The sequence below is a fragment of the Platalea leucorodia genome (assembly GCF_965183815.1).
Source record: "Platalea leucorodia genome assembly, chromosome: 3".
NCBI lineage: Eukaryota > Metazoa > Chordata > Aves > Pelecaniformes > Threskiornithidae > Platalea > Platalea leucorodia.
Genome location: NC_138825.1, coordinates 101687947 through 101696200, shown reverse-complemented (window position 1 = coordinate 101696200; position 8254 = coordinate 101687947).

Sequence of the window (8254 nt, the reverse complement as noted above, 5' to 3'; positions counted from 1 at the left end):
GACTGCAATGAAATATTACAGCCAAGAGCTTGCTAAAAATAAAATTAAAACATTTAGAGCTACACTGCAGTTGTGAAGTGTAATAGCAGAGGGATCATGCAACAAATCTAGCCTTTGTCAATAAATATAAATGCCACAAAACCAAAACAGACAGGATAATCTATCTATCTTCCTAAGAACCATTATACTATCTGAGATTGTAGTGTGGCTGCTTATTAATAACAATGAATAGTCAAATTGTGAAGAATACACCTACAACACCTAAAAATAATTGCTTTTTTTTAATAACAAGGTCATAAAAATAACACTCCCCTATTGTCACCACATCCAAAGAGTTAAATTCTCTTCCTAAATATTAAATGTGTTTGCCAGAGTGTGAAATTTTGTAAATATACATTGAAATCAGCCAGGCTCTAGATATGAATTCATTAGTCTGAAGCACAGGAAAGATATGGGCCCTCAGCTTTGTCCATCCTTATTCCAGGGCTAGTACAGACTTACAGGTGAGTTTAGAGTTTGACCACGAAATATTAAGAGTGGGAGAAATTCTTTAAAAAAACCCTGCAACATAAGACATAAAGACAAAGTGAATTTTAGTATGATGTCATGTTGATTTTAGGTTTAGTATCTGCTCCAAATTGTTTCCAGATTTTTGTAACTTGATTTTCTAGACTGATGATATTCTACTTCCCATGTCAGATTCACAAATACATCCTACTCATAGCACACCTTGCTAGCTTTTCAATATCAGTAATTTGAAATTTATAATCCTACATTTAAGATTTTTTCTAACTTTTATTTGAGAAAAATGTCATGCAAACACTAGCAGGATGTGTTATTTTAAACAAGTTCTTTATGTGTGAAGGTTAATAATTACTCCCATAGAGTTATGTTAGAACAGGTATTTGAATTAGACTTATCAACTCTAGACAAGTTCCAGCTCTTGCTGAAATGAAGAGCCAACTTTTTGTCAAATGCAATGTGAGACGGCCCGTAAGTAATTTTCAAAGGAGCTATTTCAAATAAATGTATGTATATGCAAATACACCTTGAAGGAAAGGACTGATCTTCAATAACCCAGTTAAAACAGAATTGCTGGGATCAGCATTCAAATATATTCAAATATAGCATTTATCTTCAATATATCCATTGATTTTAAAACAATTTACACCAGCTAATTTTCTCTGTGATCGTTGTGCTCATTCATGAAGAAATGCTACCTAACAATAAAACAAATGACTGGATTATTTTAGGTAACCTAATGAAAAACTCCAGTAATATTTCAATCTAAAATCTCAGCACATCAATTTCTCCTTAAGCACACAGCACGTAACAAAATGGCAATTTAATTTTAGAAAGGAATGGCTGCTGCCTGTGAGCACCAGGGGTTTTTTTGCTGCTGCTGCAGGGTGACGGCCATGTGCAGAGCAGGCGAGGGAGAAGGCCATGTGTGCCCAAAGTGTCAGTGTCAGCCCGCGCTGACGTGAGCCGCGATCCCCGAAATGTCGGTGTGCCAGTGCGGGGGTCAGCTGCTGCCCGGCTCCCCCCGCTCCGGCTGCATTCCAGGAGCTGCATCTGTTGAGACCTATCAGAGTCACCTCCCAGAATAGCAACCTCCCAGCAGCTTGCCATTTTAAGACAGGTTCAATCAAAGGTATAGCTGGTCTTTTAGTATACTTTGGTTGTTTAACACAACTTTTTTGCAAAAAAACCTATGCTATCGCAAGTGTCATGTATATTTGTTGACACAGAATAAAAGCAAAATGAAACTTTTGGATGTTTCTGTACATTACCCATGTAGTTGTATCTTTGCATATTAATAGCCAGAATTTTATAGCTGGCAAGGGAATATTCTTTTGGCAGTCATATTTATGGTTCTAAATATTTTTAGAGACCCATAACTTAAAAATTTTAATACACGCAGCATTTAATGTTTATTGCCTCACTGCGTCATTGCAGAGCTCATTTAAATCCATAACATTTTATGCTCTCTGTTCAAAAATGTCCACTCTCCAATGTTTTTTCCTGAAAAATACTTTTCCATCAGCAGAAATGTCACCAGCTAGTTTAGTGTGTAAGCACATAAGTGACAGGACATGCCAAACCAGTGAAACAAATCAAACAGTCCTATAATAAATCCAAGTTACTGAATTTTGAAAACCCTGGATGATTTGGTTTTCTATAGCTATTTGCTTTCACCTAATTTATTTTAGCTTAATAATAACTCATGCCAAAGGACACTCAGGGTCCCAAACCAATGCATTCAAACAAACAACCTTCCCCCCTCCTTTAAAATGTTACTTCTAACCACTACCAAAGTGAGGAGTTAAAAACCCCTTACCCTCCTCAGAAAAATGGTGTCCCAGAGCTGTCCAAGAAGCTGTCAGTGAAAATGCCTCTTCCTTGGAAAAATGAGAAGACAAAAAGAGAGGAAAGGTGGCAAAAAAAAGAGAGAGAAAGATCAGAGGCCACTTGGTAAGTCCCAGCTTGTGGTTTCCAGTGCGACGCTTTGCTGTCACAGCGAGCAAGAGACCGGAGCCTGCGCTCGGGTGCTCTTTAAAATGACCCCTCCTCTCCGTGCCTCGCTCCCTGCCTCTGCCCCGCCACGGGAGCTCAGCTTCGGGGGCTGCCTGGCCTCTGGATACCGGGGGGACAAGCCTGGCTCCTGCAAAGGCACAGGTACAAGGCAGGAAAGGGAGGGGAAGGTGAAGACGGTAGGTAGATCTACAGCAGGTAATAATTGTCCCAGGTAAGTGTAGGGTGGACCACTGGGTTCCCCACCTCAAAGGTGGGTGCCTGGGCAAAAGCCAGTATGCTCGGGGAGGGGGACAGGTTTAGACTGGACATAAAGAAGATATTTTTTATGATGAGGGTGTGTGCTGGTTTTGGCTGTGGTAGAGTTAATTTCCTTCATGGTAGCTAGCATCAAGCTGTGTTTTGGATTTGTACTGAAAACAGTGTTGATAACACAGAGATATTTTCATTACTGCTGAGCAGTGCTCACACAGAGTCAAGGCCTTTTCTGCTTCTCACCCCACCCCGCCAGCGAGCCAGCTGGGGGTGCACAAGAAGCTGGGAGGGGACACAGCTGGGACAGCTGACCCCAACTGGCCAAAGGGCTACTCCATACCATATGACGTCATGCTCAGCTGGGGGGAGAAGAACGAAGGGGGGGACATTTGGAATGATGGCGTTTGTCTTCCCAAATACCCATTATGCGTGATGGAGCCCTGCTTTCCTGGAGGTGGCTGAACACCTGCCTGCCGCTGGGAAGCAGGGAATGAATTCCTTGTTTTGCTTTGCCTGCGTGCACAGCTTTTGCTTTACCTATTAAACTGTCTTTATCTCAACCCATGAATTTTCTCACTTTTACTCTTCAGTTTCTCTCCTCCACCCCACCACGGGGGAGTGAGCGAGCGGCTGGGTAGTGCTTAGCTGCTGGCTGGGGTTAAACCACGACAGGGTGGTGAGACACCAGAACAGGTTGCCCAGACAAGCTGTGGATGTGCCATCCCTGGAAGTGTTCAAGGTCAGGATGGATGGGGCTTTGAGCAACCTGACCTAGTGAAAGATGCCCCATGGCAGGGGGTTGGACCAGGTGATCTTTGAAGGTCCCTTCCAACGCAAACCATTCTGTGATTATATTATTCCACGATCTAAAATAACCAGCAGGAAATGCCAAGGAAAAGCTGGCACTTTAGTTCCACTTTCTTAGGATTTCGGTGCTTAACTCTGGGCAGAGGGAAGGAGACCAGCTGATGGGGATTCACAGCCATGTCCTATTTCTTGGAGTTAGGTCGCTGCTTCTGTAAAGACTAATTTGTGGGTTATACCATACACCGGAATAGTTTACCTCCACCTCTTGCCAGTCAACCTCAGGAATAATATAAAGCCAAACCTCCACATCCCAGGAGAATTTCATCCCACGGGAGAGGTAAAAGAGGTGTGAGTGACTGCATGGGAAGGGAAGGATCTTGGGGGAAGTGGAAGTCAGAGAAAGGGAAGATTTTCTCTTGGCTGTTCTTTGTGTGATGCTTCATCTGGTAGATTTATTCGATTGCCTCCAGGCTCAGATGGGCTATTACAACTACTGCCACAAAATAACACTTGTCATTTTGAACAAAAGGGCATCACTGTGTTAGGGGAGTTAAAAAAGTTACAAGGTAAAAATAAAAAAACAGAATAGGGAATGAGAGGCGATCAAACATGTGAAATCAGAGTGAAGGAGAGGGATGCAAAGCCAAGCCCTCCCAACAGCAACAAGGTAACCAGCTTTCCTTATGCAAAAGAGGGCCACAGCTGTGAAAAATTAAGAACGAAGCCTTATTTTAAGACATGTTTTAGGAATTTCTCCTTACTATACTATGTATTTTTTTTCTCATGTGTGGAGTGCCTCAAATATACAACTCAGTATAAGATCAATTTAATATGTAGGATGACATCTATCATCATCTTAACACATTTCAATATATTTTAATTTACCAGTTCAATCTAATTATGGAATTCCTTACATGGACAATTATCCTTAACTTTTTTTGAAGATCTGCCTTAACAGGAACAGCTGTAATGGTTTTTACACAAAGAATATGTTACCCACTGTGCTTCATGAGTTTTAAGAATTTGTAAAAATTATTTTTTATGGATAGAACAGGCATATTTCTAAAACAAGACTCCTGAACATATACATACTAGTGAACCTGAGTTACTCAGTGTTCCCTTTTCTAACAGATCATGCTCAGACTTCTATCAATTTTTATAATTTTAAGATGTCCTAAAAAGCCAGCATTTTTCAGAGAGAGAATATTTTTTTATCTTTTATTATTTTTCAGTTAGTGTTTTTTTTTTTTTTTTTTTATATAAAGGGGACACTTCTTCTTCAGAATGAATACACTATCATGATCTGTAGAAAAGAAAAGATTATTCTAATTTTCCTACCATATCTTTAAAATCTACTAGCACATTGTAAAATAAAAGTAAATCTTATTTGGTCTCTACAAATGTGTTTCCAGCATCCTTATATGATTCAGTGTTGAAAAAACCACACAAACAACAATGGGGAAATATCCCCACTGAAAACACAAAACTGATTTCTAACTTCCAGAAAACGCTGGACATGCTTTGAGCTGTGCAGTATAGAGATAACCATCTTCTGGGGCATGCCTCAACATCTCAATGTACTAACGCTGATGCAATCAAACATCTCCCATAGTTCTGAAACTTTGGTTGTACATTAGGGCAAAAACCACGAAACCTTTCGTTACTTGGTCTTCAAGATCAGAGGACAACTGATAGCGTATTTGGCTATTGTGCAGCATGCAAGCTGGTCTTGGAACTAGTCATTCTCATTTTCCATTAATTTGCACACAACAAAGTCTTTTAAAAAATAAACAGTACCAGGATTAGCTGCAAATCATGATATATTTTTTAAAATCAAACTTTGATTTAATGTTTTTTAATTTTCAGATATTCTTAACATTGTTTCCCTTACATCATGAAAATAACCTGTTGTCTTTGTGATTCTTTCCTTTCCAATGGCAAAGAAATTAATTACTATAAAATATTTTTATATTGATTGAAGTTCTTGCAATCAAGTTATGAATTATCTTCTCTGTTAAAAGAGAGGGTAGTACATTTTATGGCAATATCTTAAGCCTGTCAAGATGTATCCTTTTAGGTATGAGTGAATCTTAGGGAAAAAATACTTAATTTGCTCAATCAACTGGTCTATGTGAGTGACTAAGGACAACACTACCAATCCATGCAGCAGCAGCAGGTCATGTAGTAATGTTCTAAGATTTTTAGTGGGAAAAAAAAAGCACAAACATTTAAAGAGATTTGTTCTTAGCCCAATAAGCAAGAATAATTGTTATTATTTGCTCCATGTGCATGAGCCAGAATCAGCAATACGGAAAATACTTGTATCAGCAAAGATTGGTCTTAAGGCAATTATAACCATGTTTTCTAATCCATGCACAACCATTACTGCACTCTTTCTGGAAAATGTAAAACCTTTTCCTTGAAGTCAGCATGCTTTGATTTGTTGGTGGAATGCGAGCGTCACAGCCATGGCCACACGGAGATCTACCCTGGTCAATTAAAGACGTTAATAAAACTCAGGCTCAGCTTTAGATCGTGACTGCTTTGTTTGCTCTGAGCCCTTTGTGTGTACTCAGCCAAACACTATGCACCCCAAACCCCATATTTAGTTCACTGTGATAAATAGTTATGAAAAATATCTTTACATGCATTAATCTGAATGTATTGAGTAATCACACCAATAATGCCTTTAGGAAGGCTGAAGCTCCTTATGCAGATTGGAGATACTGTGAAAGCATATTGAATTTCAGTGGGAACTGCAGTCTTTTCAAAATAAAGATGGAAAAGAATCGGGTTTTCTTTTTAAGCTGCTGAATAAATGTACAAACTACTACTGTTTAGGATCAAATCCACAGCCCTTGATTTCACAGAAGGTGGCTTTGAGGAACTGTGTTCAGCAAGACACCCAGCCCCAGGTGGGTCACTCAGACCTCCCCCTCGAGGCAGACCTCCCCCAGTACTCCATCACGCACTCCCAGTTCATTGCCTAATTTTGCCCAGCCAAGCCTCTCGCATTGATCCACTCCCTGAAACTCCCACCTAGCTCTTCTCCTTAGCTCATACAAAGCCTATTTCTCTTTCTGGTTTCACTCTTGCCTCAGAAACTCACTGAGCACTGGCAGTAGGGCATGGAGAGGACCCTAGGGATGAGATGAGAGTTTGCAAGTCTTGGAGCAGAGCTGATGGCAAAACACAGCTCTCGAGCATGTAGTGACAGAGCAATTACTGGAGCTATGCTTTTGTGTGTGGCAACCCTACTTCTTCCTAACAGGAGCCTTGCATCGATGCCAAACAAACAAATCCTCGTAATGATCAGCATCATCCAGCAGTTTTGAAGGACCAAGTAAACTTGGAATTCTTTCCTCTGACAGTTATGACAGGAGATATGAGGAATGCTGCAATTAGATCTGGGCTAGAAACGTTTTTCTTGTTCTATGAAAGTTTTTGAGTTTTTAAATGTTTTCTTCTTCTTCACTGGCATGAAATCATGATCTTTCAGAATAATTGGGCAGAAGTGCAGCAAGGAGATTTTCCTCCTCCCAGAAAACCCAGTAACTTGATAATTAAGGCTTTCAAACAACATATGGGAAACCCAGCTTCAATCACATAATCCATATGACAATCAGAGCCTCAACTTCCCTACTTGAAGATTACTTTAACCATAATGCTGGTGTGGGCTGACTCTCTTCCAAGACTTCTTCTGCATAAATGCCACTTTGTATAAGTAATCTCATACTATTAGGGCCAGAAAAATAAAGAAAGAGTAACTTCTTGTGGGTGGCCGATTTTAAGGTAGGGTTGATGAAGTCTCTACACATTATGAAAATGAGTTAATTATTTCTGTAAAATAAAAAGATGAGCATGGGAACTGGAGAGATAGTCTGCAACAGGGACCTTGATTTGTTTTTTCCACATCCAACCTGAGCGCTCTACCTACTGTACTGCCCTGCCAGCTATTTTGGTTTCTCTACTGATAAATTTGCTATACACTGTGCCAAGCTGTAATAAGATCTATTTTGCAAGAATAGTAACCCTAATGTGCAAATACCAGACTTTTGCCTACTTAAAATTCCCCCGTAATTCAAACTGGATACACTCTTTTTAACACTTCCCCCAAACACTGCTTTAAAGAGTGAAAGGTGTTCTATATATCTATTTTAATTGTATCTACATTAACTTCCAAGGAAATACTGCAAACCCATACTTTTTTTAGGAGGGACTCATTCAGCTTGGAGTCTTTCAAGCACATGCTCAGCCCCGGCAAGCTCCATGGCAGAGATCCTGTTTCAGCAGCACCAAAGACCGATTCCCTGTCCTACGTTTTTTGTGACCTTAGGTAAACCACAGAGGAGCCACGTTGAAAGCTGCAGGGCCCAAAAGTGCTCTGTCCCCCTCAAAAAACAAACTGCATTAGCCATCAGGCTGTAAATAAGGCAGGACAGAAAGAAAAGGATGCCCTCTTCAGCATGACTGCTGCCTTCACCTGCAGGTTAGGACTGCAGTAGGGTGCCTGTGGGCACCAGTCACGTCTTCATGGGCTTGGCCTCGCTACCCCTACACATGCCGTTGTACTTAACAGCCGCTAAGCAGCCTTACAGCCACGCACAGGCAACAGAAATGCCACAGACCTTATAACTACCTGCAGGTAACTGAAGAA